This window comes from Crotalus tigris, unplaced genomic scaffold, assembly GCF_016545835.1.
Source record: "Crotalus tigris isolate CLP2741 ecotype Arizona unplaced genomic scaffold, ASM1654583v1 scf7180000024434.1680833, whole genome shotgun sequence".
Taxonomy (NCBI): Eukaryota; Metazoa; Chordata; class Lepidosauria; order Squamata; family Viperidae; genus Crotalus; species Crotalus tigris.
Genome location: NW_024100602.1, coordinates 31,327 through 51,323, shown reverse-complemented (window position 1 = coordinate 51,323; position 19,997 = coordinate 31,327). Strand labels below are relative to the sequence as shown.

The 19,997-nt window shown below is 42.7% G+C and overlaps 1 protein-coding gene across 3 annotated transcripts in view; it reads right to left on the bottom strand.

The window, feature by feature from the left end:
- Positions 1-16,705, bottom strand: part of CRACD (capping protein inhibiting regulator of actin dynamics) — a 155,814-nt gene extending 139,109 nt beyond the window's left edge. The window contains exon 1 of one of the 3 annotated variants that reach the window (XM_039331102.1): positions 16,521-16,705. The gene's annotated coding sequence lies outside the window, so the exon portion shown is untranslated. Of the gene's footprint in view, positions 1-9,115; positions 9,209-14,837; positions 14,862-16,520 lie in introns of those variants that run through there. The other 2 variants (XM_039331104.1, XM_039331103.1) reach the window with 2 other exon arrangements.
- Positions 16,706-19,997: the final 3,292 nt, after the last annotated feature.

Below are 19,997 nucleotides of genomic sequence, written 5' to 3'. Positions count from 1 at the left end.
ACATTTGTTAAGTGCGTTTGGCCCTATTTTACATCCCTTCTTGCCACAGTTGTTAAGTGAATCACCGCAGTAAGGTGGTTGTTAACTGAATCTGGCTTCCCCATTGACTTTATTTATTAGATGGTCACAAAAGGGGTTCACATGAGCTTGGGACACAGCAACGGTCGTAAGTATGAGTCAGTTGCCAACCATCTAAATTTTGATCACATGATCGTGGGGATGCTACAAAGTTTGTAAGGGTGAAATAACGTCATAAGTCCCCTTTTTCAGAGCCATTGTATCTTTGAACAGTCACTAAACAAAGTGTTGTAAGTTGAGGACTACCTGTAGAATCTATTTCCAACATATACTTGGGTGGTTTTCACTGTATGAATTTAAAACAATCTTAGTTCAGATGTCTAACTAGCAGGAAAGGGGGCCAGATGGGCTTAGTCTCATGTAGTTTTTGCTCTCAGAACTACTGTCAGAAAAAGTACAGCTAAGTCCTTGACTTACAACAAGTTCACTTAGTGACCGTCACTGGAAAAAAGTAACTTATGGCCGTTTTTCACACACTCACACAGCATCCCCATGGTCACATGATCAGAATGTGGACGTCGGGCAACTGGTTCATATTTATGACGGTCGTGGGATCATGGGATCACCTTTTGTGACCTTCTGGCAAGCAAGTCCCATGGGAAGCCAACTTCACTTAACAATCCTATTTCCAACTTAACAATTGCAGTGATTCGCTTAACAACGATGGCAAGAAAGATCGTAAAACGGGGGGCAAAATTCACTTAGTAACTGCTTCGCCTAGCACAGTGATGGCGAACCTTTTAGAGACCGAGTGCCCAAAAATCACCCCCCACCACCACTGTCCCCACTCCGCCGTGCCCGCTGGACCACCCATCACCTCCACGGCCCACCACAGATCACCCAGGCAGCCCAGCAGCGCCATGGTGGCCACGCCCTCTGCCTGTGCCTGGCAGCATCATCTGCGTGCGATGGGGTGCAAGGGTGGAGTCTTGTCCCCTCTGCCTGGCTACCATGTCCTTGGCTGCGCAGCATTGTGTGCCAGGGGTGACTCTCCTCCGGAGAGCTGCTGGTGTGGAGGGGGCTGTGGGCGGAGATGGGGCTTGGGCAACAGTGTGTGTGCCCACAGAGAGGGCTCCAAGTGCCGCCTCTGGCACCCGTGCCATAGGTTCGCCACTACTGGCCTAGCAACAGAAATTTTGGGCTCAATTGGGGTCGTAAGTCGAGGACTGCCTGTAGAAGCTCCCCGGAACGGAGTTCACAATTTAAAAAACAAAGAAGCCTCCAAATTCCACACAACCCCCCCCCACTTCTTCATCAACAGACGTAAAGTAATCCCACTTTTTTTTTTTAGCTTTTCCAAGCTGCAAATGCTTGATTTAGAATCACAATGTTAAGTACCTCACCCTCTGAGTAATCATAGCAAATAGAATCCTTTTCACTAAATATTATCTTATATTTTAAACACTTTCGATTCTCACACCAAAGATTACATGCTGCCTTGGTGATTCCATGAGTCACACATTATTGCACTATTTCAATTAACCTGACAAGGTTCGTAAGTTGAGCTTTCCATTCTATCCTTGTCCAACAGCTAAAACCAGCCATCTGTATATGATTTAGTATCCCATCACTGGGAAAGTCTCAGCTGGATAAACAGAAGACGACTTTACATTATAATCTTTACAATCTCTGGTCAGTATTGTGAGCATGATGCAGAAGATGGTTATTTTTGTTTGGATTTACGCATTTAATACTTTCTCTCGGAGGAAATGGGGGAAAAAAATATCGAGTTGTATAAAATCATGTGTGGTATGGTGATGTCCCAGAACAGTGTTTCCCAAACTTGACAATTTTAAGGCATGTGGACTTCAACTCCCAGAATTCCACAGCCAGCGTTGCTGGCTGTGGAATTCTGGGAGTTGAAGTCCTCATGCCTTAAAATTGTCAAGTTTGGGAAACACTGTCCCAGAACATTAGAATCTGAGAAAGACGGTTGGAAATAAACCTAAGTAAAAGAAAGCATTTCTTCTCAAAACATATAATTAAATTGTGAAATTCATTACCATAAGAAGTGATGATGGCTCCTAACTTGGATGTCAAAGGAGAGTGGGTAAATTCAATCAATCAGAATAAAATTGGAAGGGACCTTGGAGGTCATCTAATCCAACCCCCTGCTCAAGCAGGAGACCCTATACAATAATAATAGTTGGAAGGGACCTTGGAGGTCATCAAGTCCAACTCCCTGCTCAGGCAGGTAACCCTATACCATTTCAGACAAATGGCTGTCCAGTTTCTTCTTAAAACTTCTGGTGTTGAAGCATTCACCGCTTCTGGAGGCAGGTTGTTCCACTGGTTAATTGTTCTAACTGTCAGGAAGGACTACCTGTATTTTGGGACACCTAATTGCCAAATGATAAGGCCAAATCAACACCTGAATAACAGCAACTTACAACTCTTTTCTTCTGTCATTCATTTTGTGCCAGATTTTTTTAATGTGCCACATCAGACCGATACCCCATCCTTTCCTTGCTGCCTCAACTCTATTTTGATTGCCAGGCTAATCTGATTTTTAATTGCCCAAAGAAATACAGATTTTAGAAGAAATTAATCCTACATAGTAGGAAAAGAGCCTATTAAACCACGATGAATCTTCTGAGCCAATGTATTATATCACTCACACAATATTGCTTCTAAAGGATAGTATGAAAACTAGAAATGTTAACAACTATCAACAAATGAGTAGCAATGGTATGTTTTCCAACTGGATTGATATTTCAAAAGCTAGAACAGAACAGGCATAGTAATTCTGTGATGTTATAGCCCTCTACAAATTGAGAAGCTGTTCTTACTTCAAAACAATGGCCCCAGGATAGCAATATCATCCTAGTTATCCCCAAAGATGGGAGGTCTTACAAATGAAAAATAGAAACCACACAGTAGTAATTGTTTCACTTCACCTATGTTAATTTAAAATCCCAGCACTTGGCAATCATCCCTTTTTAATCTTGTTTACAAATGTGCACTCTTCTATTCTAATGCTTACCAAAAAGGTAAAAATACTTGACTTAACATTTGCCCCTTATGGGAAATCAAATTGCTACCACCGGAAAGGTGCTTTTAGGGGGTTATTTTATGCTGAACTTCATTTGCTAGAGTTTGATTATTCTTATAAGCAATTTTCCAAAGGTGCAAACAGCAGGGAACATAGTTCTTCAATCATGGAATTTGCCATCTAAATTTTGACAAAATGGGTTGACAAGAATTAATGTGAGCAGAATTAGGCAGACATGTCTCTCCCACCCCCAAAACAGCTCTATTTTTACCCCAACCGTGGCATTAATTAAGTGGTGCGAATCACCTATAAATATACAATTACATTGACTGAGATAATAGTTGTACTGGCCAGATTAAATGGTTTATTATGCAGGTAATCCTCAATGTATGACTGCAGTTGAGCCCACAATTTCTGCTGCTAAGCAAGACAGTTGTTAAGTGAGTTTTGCCTGTGGGGGCCTGGGCATCCTCTTTCCCAGTACTTGGGAGGGCACTGTGGCATCGGGAGCAGAGTGACACCTTTGCAAGTCACCCCTCCAGCTACCAAGTCTTGTCTGTCTCAAATTGTTATGGACCAGTGGTTCTCAACCTTTCTAATGCCGCGACCCCATAATACAGTTCCCCATGTTGTGGTGACCCCCAACCACTTATACATCATCGGGTGCCAGGGGCGTGGCCAAAGAAAAGGGGGGGGAAATGGCGGACAGCCTTGTTCGGCGACCCCTGTGAAATGGTCGTTCGACCCCAAATGGGGTCCCGACCCACAGGTTGAGAACCACTGTTATGGACAATCATAGGCTGAAGTGAAGGAAGGACAGGGCCGAAGGATAGGACATGCTAATCAGTTTAGTGATTTCAGAATATTTCTGAGATGTCACACTCCTTTCCAGATCTATGCTAATATTCAGAATATTATACTTACGTTTCATATTCAGAACTAGCAAAGATCATTCATCAGTCCTCTAATTGCTCCATAGCCGAGGATCTTTGTGTCTGCCCCTCTGAGCATGTGTTGAATTGTGGCTATCAAAAGCTTCATTCTCCTCCATAGAATAAATGTTCTCCCCCCTCCCTTCCACACATACATAAGCCAAACCTATGCTTGCCTATAGGTATCTCTCTATTTTTATACCCAGGTAGTCCTCGACTTAATCGTGGCTAAATTGTGGCTCTCATAAAGTGAATCATCCTGTGACTGGATCTGATTTTAAGGTATTTTTTAGTGATGGTATTAAGTGAACAACATGGCTGTAAAGAGAATGTCGCAGCCATTTGCTATGGGAAGTTTTTGATGAAAGCCGGAAGGAAACGTTGGGTGGTGGCAAAAACATAAAAGATGGACACCTGGCTGTGGGACGCTGCAAAGGATTGTAAACATGGTCTGGTTGCCAAGCGGTGGTCAAGTGACTGCAAGGAGAGGAAGCTGTTGGGACCTTGGAAGTGGGTCATAAGTACTTAGTGAACAGTCACTAAGCAACCAGTTATCAATTGAGGACTACTTCTGGTGAATGGCTATACATCTCCATCTCTACCTCTATCCAGCCTGAAAACTAACATGCTAATTATATGTTATTTCCTTGAGTTTTAAAACACGTTCCGTGTTAACCATTCGGAAGCAAAGCAAGGCAGAGGGTCTTCTTGTTCAGCTGCTTGGCATCTTTAAGCAAAGCTTTTCATGATGAGCTTGTGGGGACGGGGGTAGTTCTCTGAGCTTGGCGGTTTGCTTGCAGACATTTCGCTACCCAACTGGGTAGTATCATCAGGGAGAAATTCGCACTCACATCAGCGATGTTACCTAGTTGGATAATGAAACATCTGCAGGAAAACAAGCAAGCTCGGAGGGCACCAGGAACTCCACGTTTCTCATCTCTTTAAAATGACTACACCTTTCTGGCTCACTAAATCAAATAAATACCAGTGGTTACAGTTTATTTTTTATACCGTTACACAAAACGGACAACAATACATGCGGTGCAGGCCTCCGCTTTCCAATAGTTACAGTCTATTCAGGTAATGGAAAATGTGAGCAAATGCCACTGCACGATACAGCTGACCACTTGAAAAAGGTAAATCAAAAGGCATGATAACAACAATCCTCAAGAAATACTTTCCAGAAAATAGGAAGTGATGTGTAGATATCCAGAAAACTGCTAAAGAAAACCATACTCTTTTGAGTATGTTATAAAGAAAAGAAGAAACAGGGGTGACATGATAGCAGTGTTCCAGTATTTGAGGGGCTGCCACAAAGAAGAGGGGGGTCAAACTATTATCCAAAGCACCAGAGGGAAGGACAAGAAACAATGGTTGGAAACTGACCAGAGAGAGAAGCAACCTGGAATTAAGGAGAAACTTCCTAACAGTGAGGACAATTAACCAGTGGAACAGCTTGCCTCCTGAAATCGTGGGCGCTCCATTACGGGAGGTTTTTAAGAAGAGACTGGACAGTCACTTGTCTGAAATGCTATAGGTTCTCCTGCTTGAGTAGGGGGCTGGACTAGAAGACCTCCAAGATCCCTTCCAGCTCTATTCTATTCTATTCTATTCTATTCTATTCTATTCTATTCTATTCTATTCTATTCTATTCTATTCCATTCCATTCCATTTGTTAACAACAACCATTAAATAGTAGAGAACGTATGTTTGTGAGAAAAAGACCATATACTCATTGCAGGTAATGACCTTTATAGCATATAAATGTATACACTGAGTTTTAAAATGTACTAGGCAACCTGTGTCCCATGAGTCATTATTTTCAGAGATACTTCCTTACCAAAACTGAGAAAGAATGACAAAGAGTGGGCAAAAAAGCAAAGGGAATGACTTCTGACTTTCTGCCGGCTTCCCCATTGAATTTCACGTGGAATTCTATATAAAAAACCCTCCCTCTCTCTCTTCCTTCCCTCTCTCCCACCTTTCCTTTCTTCTCTCTCTTCCTCCCTGTAACTTTGCTCCTTCCTTCCTTCCTTCCTTCCTTCCTAAATCTGTTCTTGTCTGCCTATGAAGGGAAACTTTCAAGTTTTCCTTCCTTCCTTCCTTCCTTCCTTCCTTCCTTCCTCCCTCCCTCCCTCCCTCCCTCCCTCCTTCTTTCTTTCTTTGGTGTCTGGAGTGCACAAGAAATGCTATCCAGGTCAGAGAAGGCATGTGAAGGAGAGGCATGGGTCAAGAGGGATGAGGCATGGGTCCGGCAAAGCAAATGGGGACTGACAGGTCAGGGAAGATACCCAAAGGGGTGGCACTGATCAGAGGAGCTCATGGGAGATGGCACGGGCTCAAGAGAGTGCATGACAGTTCCTTCCTTCCTTCCTTCCTTCCTTCCTTCCTTCCTTCCTTCCTTCCTTCCCTCCTTCCAGCCTACCTTGCCTTGCCTTTGCTGCAGGCAGGTAAGAGGCTGCTGTTGGGCGGGGAAGTGAGGGATTGCAAAACTGACTGGGAAATTGTCACAGAATGTTGAGGATGAAGATCCCATGAAAGCAGCATTGAAATAGTCAAAACCTCCCCAAATTTCATTGGACTCATCCAGGATTTTGGACCCGTCTGAAGTGTATCTCGGTTCAAAAATTGTTGCTCTTCGGCGTACCATTTTGCCCAGTTAAAGGTCATGACAAGAAAGTCTTAGTAGTATATGGTTTGTCAGGTTTCAAAGCCTGCCTCTTTAACCAGACATACTGTACATATCCCTCTCAGACAGTAAAAGCTCTCTATAATTTTTATTCTCTTTAGCAAAACATTTTCATCTGTTTGTAGCTTGATATATGGGACTCTAGATATGAACATCAAAACGCAAATTGCTTGGAGCTGTGGAGCTCTTCTCCATTCATCTGCAATGAAATTGATATATTCCTGAAGTAGCCATAGCCCATATAATTCTCCATAAGAGAGAGCTCTGTGCCTTTATTACCAAACACACAGATATCATTATTGCAGTTACGTTTAAGTCAGTGGTTCTCAACCTTTTTAATGCCACGACCCCCCCAACCAGTCGTAAGTCGAGGACTACTCAACCGGTCGTAAGACGAGGACTACTCAACTGGTGCAGCACCGTTTGCAGACTGGGACTTTTGGCGGGCTCAGCAGGGCAGAGACAGCCTGGACAATTCCTATTGGCTTTTGAAAGCCAATGGAATTAGACTCTGTTCAAGAGAGTCTATTCTATTGGCTTTCAAAAGCCAATAGAATAAAAGGGAGTAGCGCAGCTAAGGAAAAGCGGGAAAAAAATGGCGGACTGCGTTGTTTGGAGACCCCCGTGAAATGGTCGTTCGACCCCAAATGGGGTCCCGACCCACAGGTTGAGAACCACTGGTTTAAGTAGTTTGTTAGAATCAAAAAAAAAAACCTGGGATCATTAAACACTGTGTGTGTTTTGAAGAACGATTATCTCCTAACTGGTGGACTTCAGTTTTACATGGATTAAACATGCTACAAGGTGAAATCCTAAAAGCTTTGGAAGCCATCAGATTTGAGAAAGAAAGACAAGGAAAACTTAAGAATGATTGTACCCAATGTATAAGAAGTGCACTTACAGGATAACAATCCTATTTCTCAATAATGCTAGACCTGTTCATTTGATCCCATGCCAGGAACAGCAATAACATTATATGGCATTCCAAGAAATGTTTAAAGTCACTGATAAGAAAGTCATTAGTTGCATGAAGAGCACCAAGCAAAGTAATTTTCCCACCCTTGCGTGTTTCATTGTAACTATAAATCCTAGAACATTTTGTCTTGACTCTTCTTCCTTGTGGGTAGGGGAGAATTTTAATAATTGTTGGTGAGCCTTTTTAAAAGGATTGCCTCTTTAACATGTTCAAGCAATACAGCTGAAATATATTCTTTATATTAAAACAATCCACTCCCATTGTTAGTCTTTATCTGTTGGCAAATATATATAATGATATGCAGGTATGATACACAGTCTTATTGTCAACTGTTAATCACAAGAAGGAGCTCTTTGAGACACAGAATTCTCATTAAATGCAAAAGACATTCCTAAGTCACAACATTTAGACATTACTGGGTTTTTTTTCTGTACAAAGAAATTGCACTACGTTTTCCCAAAAAACCTAGAGCATTATTTCTCAACCTTAGCAGCTTTAACATGAGTGGATTTCAACATGATTGTTGCACTCTTTAAAGCTTGCATTGTCTTGCTCAAACCACACAGTTGTCTTGATTCTTCAGCTTAAGTATCAGTTCATACCACATCTAAAATGGAGTTTATCCCACAAAGTTTATGCCACAATGCATTTGTTAATTACAGAAGACTGTTTTTGAAAAGGCCTGATGAACTATGAATCATAATAAAATGTGAGTAGCTGCTAAAAAAAAAAAATACAGCTGAATGTGTCTTCAAAGCCAAAATGCAGTTGAGTAGGAATTGCATATACCTGCAGTTCCAAGTTTAACCTCCTACTACATGAAGGTCAAAGAGATAATTAACCTGGATTATTAAACACAAATGGTGAGCATTTATAAAAGTATTCCTGGAGTGCCAATATTTTCTGCTAGCTTTCACTGCAGCCGGTGCAGTTATCCCTGACTACCAATGACTCCACTCTAGAAAACTAAATATGTCTTTGCAAATTAATGAACTCCAGAGCTCATGTTTCCACACAAGAAACATGGAAAAAATCCAAGAGTTATACTCTTAAAAATATTTGAGGCAAAACGTATTCTACATCACACTTAAAATTCATATGGATCGGTTATAGAGAGTTCAATACTCACATGTTCAGTGAGACATTTCAAAAGCCATAAAAAGATACCACTCTGGTAAGTCAAAAACAATGACCTGCAACGTAAAGTTAACTTAACAGCACATTTAAAGTCCAAAAGTCGATGTCCTCAGTGTTTCTCCTGTCCTGGTTTCCCTACCCACCAATGTACTCATTTAAATATCTAAGATTCGTAAATTATCCCATCTGGGCTACTATCCCATAATAATCCTGTGGTTTTCGTAGCTTTTCCATATCTTTTTTCCTCTTCTCAAGACTTGTCCAACCTTGGCAATCCTAAGCCCTGACAGCTTCCCCATCTCCCTACTCACCATCACTACTTTTTTCAACAGGTCCTGTGCAAGAGAGCAGAATGGGTTTAATGGTAGGCTCGTTGAACCCAGATCTTTATGACTACCTTCCTGCATTCCTCACCTAGCCTGATTCCTTTCTTGATCTGCAACAATACACCCAAACTGGATGAAACATTGCCACCACGCCCACCTTCTGAAAGCTGGAAAACAAGTGGTTGTGCCTTTTCCTGAAGGAGCAAGCTTTTTTGCATCCAGCTAAAGACACCTGCATGTATCCTTCTAGAGAATTTATGACACTCAAAGCATACATAAGCAAAAACCAAAAGAAATAAAAATGTTGCAATGTGTCATCAGTCCTCACTGCTATCAAGACTTTTTTTTTTAAAGATGAACTTCAACCTGGCGTCTCTTGAAGTTTTGACTGACTGATTCTTTTTGAATATCTTGTTGACAAAAATCCTCCTTTAGTAAATCTCAAAAGGTGGCATAGAATGAAACAGCCAGATGTAGTTAAATATATAAAAAAAAACTGAGGGGAAATGTCCCAAATTCCAACGGAATGGGAGAAGCCATAATAAATGTTACTTGTTACAAGCTGAAATTCTTGGATTTCTTTCCCCCGCCCACAGAATTTCATTTCATTTCATACAAATGAAAATAAAAATAATGGAGACTTAGGAAAGGGAAAAAAAGGAGAGAGAGACTTTTAGGGCAAAGGGAGACAGAGGGGAAAAACATTGACTTCCAACTTTTTTCAGTGCAGTAAAATACAAAATAGAAGTACATCTTCAATTTTGTACTTTACCAACAAGCACTAGCCATTTCTATAACTACAAACTGGATTAATCAGCAAAATCCAATGTCAAAAGGTTTTTTTTTTCCTTGAGCACAAAGTCCAGAAATGATTTCCAAGTAGAAACAAAACTGGATATATTCTTTTCTCTAATTAAAATAGTCAATTTTGCCATCTCTACTAGCAATATTGCTTTTTCCATCCATTCTTCTGTTATGGGGCTTGATATATATTTCCATTTCTGTGCATACAGCATTCTCACCGCAACCAACATATGCAATAACAAAGTTCCAATTCTTTTTTCCAACTCTTTATCCAACAACCCTAAAAGGAAAATCTTCAGGTTTCAATGTTACGTTAATTTTAAGACTCTTCTGCATTATAACATGGATCTGGGTCTGAAATGCTTGGATTTCGAAAAGGTATTTGACTGGAACCTAATTATACCACCATTGTCATTGGGTTAATAAAAGTATTCAATGTAAAGAAGATAAGCTGCTATCCAACTACTATCTGAAATCTAATATTAGATGGTGGGAGGTTATAGCAGAAGTCCTTGGATGATTACCATACATTTGGGACAAATTCATGTACTAGCTGGAAGATAAACTTTCAAGTATAGAGACAAGTAATCACATAAGACCTTTAAAAAGCAAATAAACTCAAAAGGAAAGGGGGAATTTTGTCTGAGACCATTACCAAATCTCAAAGCTGAGATATCAGGAAACCAAGATATCATTTTTAGGGAATAAATATGATGAAAGACTAGAAGAGGAATCAGAAAGATAAAGTTATATGTTTCAGACTCATCTATTTTTAGAAATTTGTTCTGGTACATTGTTCTTTGATGGTACTGCACAGTTGTGTGCATGCAATATATTGAACTAGATTAATTCAAACCCTATTTGCCATATTCATACAGCATGCTTAGCTTGGATTCAGCCACATCAGCAGCACGCTACAGTAATGTCATCGTGACACTATCTGTGCACTGACATCCTCACACAAATGTCTGCATTATATTTTTTATTGTATATTTAATATAATGTATGTATATATATTTTATGGATTAAAGCAGGGGTCTTCAAACATGCCTGGCTGAGGAATTCTGGGAGTTGAAGTCCACAAGTCATAAAAGGGTCAAGTTTGAAGACCCCTGGATTAAAGGTATTACATTTGCATGGTCATGCATGTTTTGTAATTTATCCTCCTAAAAACACTTTCCCCTCATATACATTGACATGAGTAGAAGGAGGGCAAAGGGGCAAGTGATGAAATATTTGTCCTTTCATCATGACAAGATTTTGCCCTAACATACTTAAGTATGATGCAAGAACAAAATGGCAGTGCTTATAGTGTGACTTCACAACACATATTTAATTGTTTTAGCCTCACTATGGCTAATTAGTTGCCCATGAATTTTCATTGTTGTTTTCCACGTAACCTGGCTCATAATTTATGTGAGTTATTCACAAATCTTAGGACATTAACCTGTCATCAATACCAATTTAATGAATGACCAAGATGGTAGATTGAAAGCATGGCTGAGGGGTTTTTTTAATGAAAGGTTAGGTCTGTGGGTCACTACATCTTGCTGGATTACAATCTCTAGCCAGCACCTCAGACAACATGGTCAGTTGTAAATTTTGAGCTGCTTAGTTCAATAACATCTGGGAGGCCAAAATGACAATATTTCTGTTATTGCAAAGTCAAAACAAATAAACTGCAGTATAAGTAAGCTGAGCTTTGAGCATTGTAGAAAGAATTTCTAATGATCCCATTCTGATTTCTATATTATCTTCTAATCTTCTTTAGCTACTTGGCTGAGTTTCTTTTTTTGAAATTATAATCTCCATCCAACTTAGTTCTTTAACTTGTCTATTACCTATCCAATCAGAAATTTTGAAATTTGGCACTGGAAAAGGCTCCTGAGAATACCATGAAAACAAACAAATGGGTCATCGAACAAATCAATCAAGTTGAGTCACACCTGAGCAGCCTCAAATTATCTGATTTCAGAAACATTAAGCAAAGCTCTTCTCTCTAGAGAAAGTCCGAGTGCTGGGAAAGGTGGAAGAAAAGAGAAAAAAAGAATGACCAGCAGCAACATACATGGACTTGGTTACGCTGCTGATGGGTACATCATTGGAAGACCTAAATCAGGGGTAGGCAACCTTGGCTCTTTTATGACTCGTGGACTTCAACTCCTAGAATTCCTGAGCCAGCATGGCTCAGCATGGAAACCTCTCCCTTTCCCCTCAGCATGGCTGGCTCAGGAATTCTGGGAGTTGAAGTCCACGAGTTGCCTACCCCTGACCTAAATGATCAGGTTAGATCATCTTGGTCACCATGAGTTGACACTGACTTAATGGCACATAATCAACCAATCAATCAATCCAATCGTTTATGTTTGATATATATTCAGTGATCTTTCTTCTCAACCAATTCTAATAAACTTCTTCCTTCTTAGTCTCTTTTAGTTCTTGCCTGCAAATAGTGATAGCACCTAATGAGATTAGCAGTTGTAAAAAACCAACAACTAGCCAAATTAATGTCTAGTTAGTACTTGGATGGAGGGCTTCTAGAAAACCTCAAGGCTGTGGTCTAGACAATCACAACCATTTCCATATAGCTGCCAGTATTGACAGCCAATTAGCCACCAACTGTCAAACTCAGCTCAAGATAGTTTTAATAAGGCTTAGTAACACAACTTGAATATCAAAATAATTCATCTTCTGGTTTTATATTTTTATCTTGGCTTTATTACTTTATAAGTAACCCAATGCAGCAAATATACCTACATAATAATCTTTCCTCTTTCTGTTTTTCCCCAAAAAGACAGTTCTGTGAGTTGGACTGAGAGAGAAGAACTGGCCTAAAGGCATCCAGGTGGCTTTCATGCCTATGGCAGGACTAGAATTCACTCTCCTGGTTTCTAAGCAGTACCTTAACCACTAGTACATCTAACTGGCTTATCATGTGCTAAGTACACACAATGCACTAATCCATGTTTGTTTCCTAATGAGTTGTATTGTTGCAGCCTTATCCCCTTCTGTTAGAGCTGAAGTGTATACACAGACTTAAAATGACATATTTGAATAATAGTCCTCTTGGTTTTTCGTAAATCAGCACAATTATTTGCCTCAAATCTTCATTCAGAGACATCATCATCTCTAGATGATCCTATTTTTTCTCCTATTAAGTATATTTCATGTTCCTCTTGAGGGTCTAGGTTAGATTTAATAATAAGAATTCTTTACTATTAAATCAGGATTTTTAACCATTGTTCCTTAAACAAGGCATAAAAGTCTAAACCAAATTTTATAAATCTCAGGGATTGGCTTCTAAAATTATGCTAAACCAGAAACAAGCATCTTATATTAATTTTTTACACTAGTATAAAATACTTGTTTAAAGTACCTACCATTTTGAGCTCTAAAACGTGTCTCTTTAAAAATTTATTCTTCAAACTGAATGACTAGGCACTGCTAAACAGATTATGGGATTCAAGGGACACAAACCTAAAGTGATAAACCAACTGCTAGTACGATAACTGGATAAGAATTTTTGAGCTTGTGGTATTACCATCACAAACTACCCAACTGATACCCAGGAATAACAATCTATGTGAAGAATTTTAGCAAGCAGGGACTTCTAAGTTTTAAAAATGGTAATACGCCATTTTTCAGAGTTGGACTATGGAGATGCTCAATTCTTCATATCTGGCGTTTAGTTTAACCAGCTGGCAAACTGTTTAAACTAAAAAGCACCAACTATTACAGGATGTCTCTGATCTATTTCCTCCAGGCATCAGATTTTGAGGAGCTTAAAAAATTTCCCAAGGAAAGATTGATACATGCCTAAAAGACCACCATATGCACAATTGCCAAGCTTGAAACTAATAAACTTAAGCCCATGTAGGCCAAGATATTGAAGGTAACACCCATTCTAACACTTTTCCCTTTAGTGATAATCTAATCCTGAAACAAACTCATATTTATTTTAATTTTTTCTTAGCGTTTTCCCTGCTTGGGAAATACTTCCAGCTGCTTAGCACCTAATTTATATAGCAGTCTTTAATACTATATTGATGTTGGGTTTCGATCATCTGCTTTTAATAGCTGAATATCTGGCAAAAATTATTAATATTATCTGCTTTCAGCAACAGAATATAATTCTTGCTATGTGAAAGGGGAAAATACTTCATTACAACTAGCTTCCTTTCTTTCTAACCCCTTTTTAGAGTGGAAAGAGGGGGGAAGGGTCAAAACAGTCATGATGGCAGTTACAACTACAGAGTCAAAGCTCCACCCATTTTGTGTGTATCATGTAGAACAGGGGTGTCAAACCACCAGCCAGTGGGCTGGATGCGTCATGCCGAAACCGTGCCCACTCCATTGCCGGCAATGGAAAAAAAGTCGTAATACGTTGCAACACATCATGTGACATTGTGAGTTTGACACCCCTGATGTAGAAAATAAATGGTGGCTTAGAGGCGGAGCTCTCACCTCACAATCGGGTAGCCGTGCATTCGCTCCTACGTAGTGGCAAATATTTCTTTCTCTGGGTGCATACAGAAAATATCTGCTGCAAACTCCACATAGGCGTCAGGAAGGGCATCTGTCCAGTAAACGCTCAACTCCATTTAGTCGCCCCAACGCCACCCCGATGCAAGGGATTACAGCGTTGTTAAAAGGGAAAAAAATGTAGAACAGGAGTGGACTTGGACCACACAGTTGTAGCTGCCCTCTTGATTCTTTTGACCCTCTTCCCTGTGCATAGCATGCATTGGGCTGTAGGGATGACGATCCAGCTGTGATAGGAAGACTGCAGCAGATAAAGGTCACCGCACAGCCAGCTTCAGCTGAATAAAATCAGCATGTGAATTCTGATAGGTTCATCAGCGGTTCCCATAGATCCTATGCTGGATTTATTCACTATGCACACCTGCATTCATGCAACCTGTTTTTCAGTAGCTGCAGGTCGCATCCTACCATGGACGGATATGCTTCCTGAAAAGCGGGATATAAATAAGGGTAAAACATAAATTAAAGGTCCCAGAAAAGACATATTTGTTTATTGGTTCTAATAGAGACAGTAATTATCTCCTGCCTGTTGGTTCAGTTGTAATTTGACTCTTATTTTGTGGGAATGTGGAAATTATTGTCTAGGACAGGGGTAGGCAACCTTGGCTCTTTTATGACTCGTGGACTTCAACTCCCAGAATTCCTGAGCCAGCAGAGCTGGCTCAGGAATTCTGGGAGTTGAAGTCCACGAGTCATAAAAGAGCCAAGGTTGCCTACCCCTGGTCTAGGACTTGTCATCGCACAGGTATCTCAATGGGGAAGCAAAAGCCATATTTTAACCCAAGGCAAGTGGCTTTACTCCCGGTTGCAAAGGGCCCTTCCTTCTCCTTACGAACATCTCCTCCCCTACCTCAGCAGCTCAGTTTCCACAGCCCTATTGTGAACCTTATTAAAATTGCAAGAGGGAGAGTTGCGGTTTCCAATTTTCTTTTAAACATCCCCCACCCCCCAGAGCAGAGACGGGGCGGGTGCCAAGCGACGCTTTTTCCTCCCTTTCACCGACGCCTGCCGCCCTGAGGCACCTTCCTGCTTCGGGGGCCTCCGGAGAGGCCAAAGCCGCGGCGGCAGCAGCAGCACCGAGATTCCTTCAGGTGAGCCTTTCCCGTTTCTGGAGAGGCGAAACAAAACAAGAAAAAAAAAAGGCGCCACTCCTCTGACACCCGCATGTGGCGGCGCAAAGCTTTAGTTCCCGCCGCGCCACCGGGGCGGGGGTGAGGGGGCAGAAAGGAAGGGGTCCATCCCTCGGGGAGGGTCTCGCCTGTCTTCCCGGGGCGACCAGCGGCGGACCTTTACAGCCCCGTTTACACCAGACGCAGCAGCAGCAGCAGCGTCCCGTTGATGATCAACGCCTTTCGGAGGGAGGGCTCAGACAAAGCAATGCAGCTCCAGAAACGGGGAGGGCTGGGGAGACCCGGCGAGAAAAGTCACCCCTTCTTTTTTTCCCCCCCGCTTCTCAAGCCGGGGAAATTAACAGGGGACCCGATCGAGAGGGAGGGGGGGAAGGGGAGACGTCAGCGGATCTCCCCAAAGCCTGACAGTGCAGGCAGAGAGGATGGATTCCCCCACCACCACCACCACCACCCCCGGCAGCCTCCGCAAGGCTGCCTTGATTTAATCCGTTCGGGAGCAGCGCCGTCACTACAGTCTTACTACGGCGTTTCCCACTCCCCCACGCCCGTCTCCATCACAGACGCGGCTGCCGCCGCCGCCGCCGCCGCCGCCTTTCTCCCAGGATCCAGAAAGACTCCCTTTCCCCAGCGCCGACCCATCCCCTTCTTAGCTCGGCTGACCAGCTTTCCCAGGCAAAGCCGCCGCCGCCCCCCGGAACAAACGAGCCCGTTACCGGCGCGGGGGTGGTGGTGGTGGCTGGGAGAAGGTCAGGCGACGCGCTGGCGCCCGGCGAGGTGGGCTGGCAAACTTCTGCTCCCCAGCCCAGGGAGGCTTCCAAGAGGGAAGCGGCCAGCCAGGGCAGGGAGATCCAGCAAAACCAGGGGGAACACACACACACACACACACACAAAACCTCGGGGCCCCGCAGTCCTACCTTGTTGGAGATCCTCGTTTTGGCGGCGGGAAGGTCGGTCGGGCTTTCCTGACTTGCGGTGGATCCTCCAAAGCGGAGGAGGAGGAGGAGCAGCCGCCCAACTCGCTCTCGAATCTCAAGCAGCCTCCATCGAGCTCCGCGCTGCTGCCACACCATGGCAAGGCGAGCGAATTCGAGACCCACCAGCGATCACATGCTCCCTCGAGTCGAGCGGGGAGGGAGGGAGGGAGAAGCCAAGCTTAAGGGTCCAGTGGCCTGCCGGGGGGGGGGAGTGGGTCCTCCTGCTCCTCCTCCCCATCTTTCGCTCAAGCTTCACCTGGGACAGCCTATGGGGGCGGGGGGAGCCAATGGGGCGTCTTCATTGACTTCAGTGGAAAGGCCTTAAATTGGTTTGGGTCAGGGGTAGGCAACTTTGGCTCTTTTATGACTCGTGGACTTCAACTCCCAGAATTCCTGAGCCAGCATGGTTCAGCTTGGAAACCTCTCTCTTTCCCCTCACATGGTTGGCTCAGGAATTCTGGGAGTTGACGTCCACGAGTCATAAAAGAGCTGAGGTTGCCTACCTCTGGCCTAGGCCTAGGCCGCTTTATGACTCGTGGACTTCAACTCCCAGAATTCCTCAGCCAGCGTGGCTCAGCTTGGAAACCTCTCTCTTTCCCCTCAGCATGGTTGGCTCAGGAATTCTGGGAGTTGAAGTCCACGAGTCATAAAAGAGCTGAGGTTGCCTACCTCTGGCCTAGGCCTAGGCCGCTTTATGACTCGTGGACTTCAACTCCCAGAATTCCTGAGCCAGCATGGCTCAGCTTGGAAACCTCTCCCTTTCCCCTCAGCATGGTTGGCTCAGGAATTCTGGGAGTTGAAGTCCACGAGTCACAAAAGAGCCAAGGTTGCCTACCCCTGGTTTGGGTGAAAGGGGGCTTCAACGCTTAAGGCCCTGTGAAGATAGGAGCCAAGTAGGAGCAGATGGTCTTCCCTCCCCGAGGGACTTGGCCTTAATAGAAGTATTCCCTACCATCCTAAATGAAATTGCAATGTTCCCAAAAAGTTTCTTCCACTCTCTTGGGAGTTGAAAGGTTAGCATAAATCAGTCTGGGGAAATTCTCAATCATCCAGGTCAGGGCTTTTCAACCAGTGGTACGGGTACCACCGGTGGTACATTGGCACTGGCAGGTGGTACGCAACCACCCTAGAAAAGTAGTGTGGGAGGGGAATGAGCTGAACCGGTGGGAGCACTGCACAAGCCTGAGCAAGAGAGGCTGGAGCTGCAGGGCTGTCAGGGCTCAGCGAAAGCGCCGGATCAGCGCCAGGCTCCAGCTGGAGCTCAGCGCTGATCCTGGTGCTTCTGCTGAGCCCAGAAGAAGCACCAATCAGCTGGAATGTTGCAGCATCTCCAGGGTCTTGTGACTTACATTCAGATGCTTGGCAACTGATTTATATTTATGGTGGTCACAGTGTCCCAGGGTCATGTGAAGTGACCAAAACCTGCTGCAACCACCCAGCAGACGGGGGGGGGGAATAAAAACCAAACACCCCTCACCCCACCCCCGCTGCCAATCCTCAACAGAAATGCTCACAACAATGAAAACCTCGGACAGGAGGAAGAGCGCTGCCGGGGGGGCAGGCAGGTGTCTTGCTTGGCTGTGCCTTGGGGGGGGTACTTTTTCTGTGCCATTGTAACTTCGACAGTCACTAAGCAAACTGTTGTAAGTCGAGGACTACCTGTACTTTATCACTATTTTTTCCTTTTTTTGGGGGGTCATCAAGTTTTTGACACCTTGCTAGGCAACTGGTGGTCCTCGGATATTGCCATATCCTAAAAGTGGTACAATGGGTGAAAAGGCTGAAAAGCCCTGATCCAGGTCACCATTGTCCCAAAGGTGCTTTTTTTTTCAAAAAGCAACTGGGGCTGTTTTTTCCTTGAAGACGTTTCACTTCTCATCCAAAAAGTTTCTTTGGTTCTGACTGAATGGTGGTCGTCTGCAGTCATCTGCAAGGAATATAAATCCTTCCTCCAACCATTCAGTCAGAACGGAAGAAGCTTCTTGGATGAGGAGGGAAATGTCTTCAAAGAAAAACAAAGTCCAGTTGTTCTTTGAAAAAGCACCTTTGGGATTAGCATCAGCCTGTTTCTACAATTTGGTATCAGACACTATTTTGGTATCAGCTTGTACAACAATGCCGGGCAGTTTTACTAAGCTTTTGAATCAAATGTAACTCGTGGGGTGAAAGGGGAATGAAGTCTCCGGTATTTTGGAAGTAGTATCAGTGGAAAATAGTCTACACAGGAACAACGACCAAGTTTCAAATGTATTAAAATATCTCATAACAAATTATTTTACAACTTGGGTAAAGCTATGCCGCTCTGAGAAAATGAAAGATAGGGTATGGAGAAAAATAAAATTTCTGCCTATATGAAACAGTTCTGAGAAATTGAATTCACTATGCAAGAAAACAAAGTAATAATTGGGAAAATATTTCCTGCACAATCTGTTATTTTCCAAAAATAAGCTTTTTTTATTTGTACTAATTCTAGAATATTATGAGTTTGTCTAAGGTGGGAGCTTTGCATAATGTAAGGTTTTCACAAAAATATCTCTGAAGGTATAAAACATGTACGATGTTGATACAAGACAAGTGCACATAAAAAAATAAATAAACTGAATGTAGTTAGAATAGAACCACACGACACAATTATGAATAAAACTATGGCACATATAAAACAGAGGGAGCTCCGTAATGTGAAAGTTAATGAAATATTTAAAACTTGCTATAACTGTAGTACCTCAATAACTAACATATAAATGTCCTTCTTGGGAAGAAGAAATGGCAATTTGAAGATGGGTCTGCAAAAAACAAAGCTGACAACCACATAAAGAGTCTGTGTGTAGACTGGCTCTTTGAAGTTTCTCCAATACGGAGAGGATGGGAGATCACGCGCAAGTGGTCCAAGCAGTTGATCTTTGACAAGAGACCACAAGGCAACAGTCCCTGGCAAGTTTTGAGAACTGGGAGACGATGGGAATAGCTGCCTTGCTCACAACTGTGGTTGGCACCTTTTAAAGGGCACTACGTTCTCAAATTCCTTTTATAACCACATTCAGAAATAACAGCTCACATTGTTGATTAGGGCTCACACAATAGTTTTAATCCACTTTAGTAGATTAATGGAAAAGTACAAAGATAACCAAGGTGTAAAACTGATTTTACTGATGCCCGGCTGCCTTGCTTGTTCTGTGCGAAGGGCAAAGTCACCTACCAAATCCAATTCTATTGTCTAACTCCCTGAAATCTTCAAAAACATTTTTTTTTCCTCCAGCAACTAAGTCACAAAGAACAGTATCATTCTGGTTATCTTTCACCATGGCTCAAGCAAATCAAAATTTCTTGGTTATCTAAACAATGCAAAAGTGGGGATAATTGCAAGGAAAAAAACTAGGTCCTATTTGCCATTATAACTGACAGAATTTTATCATCAGA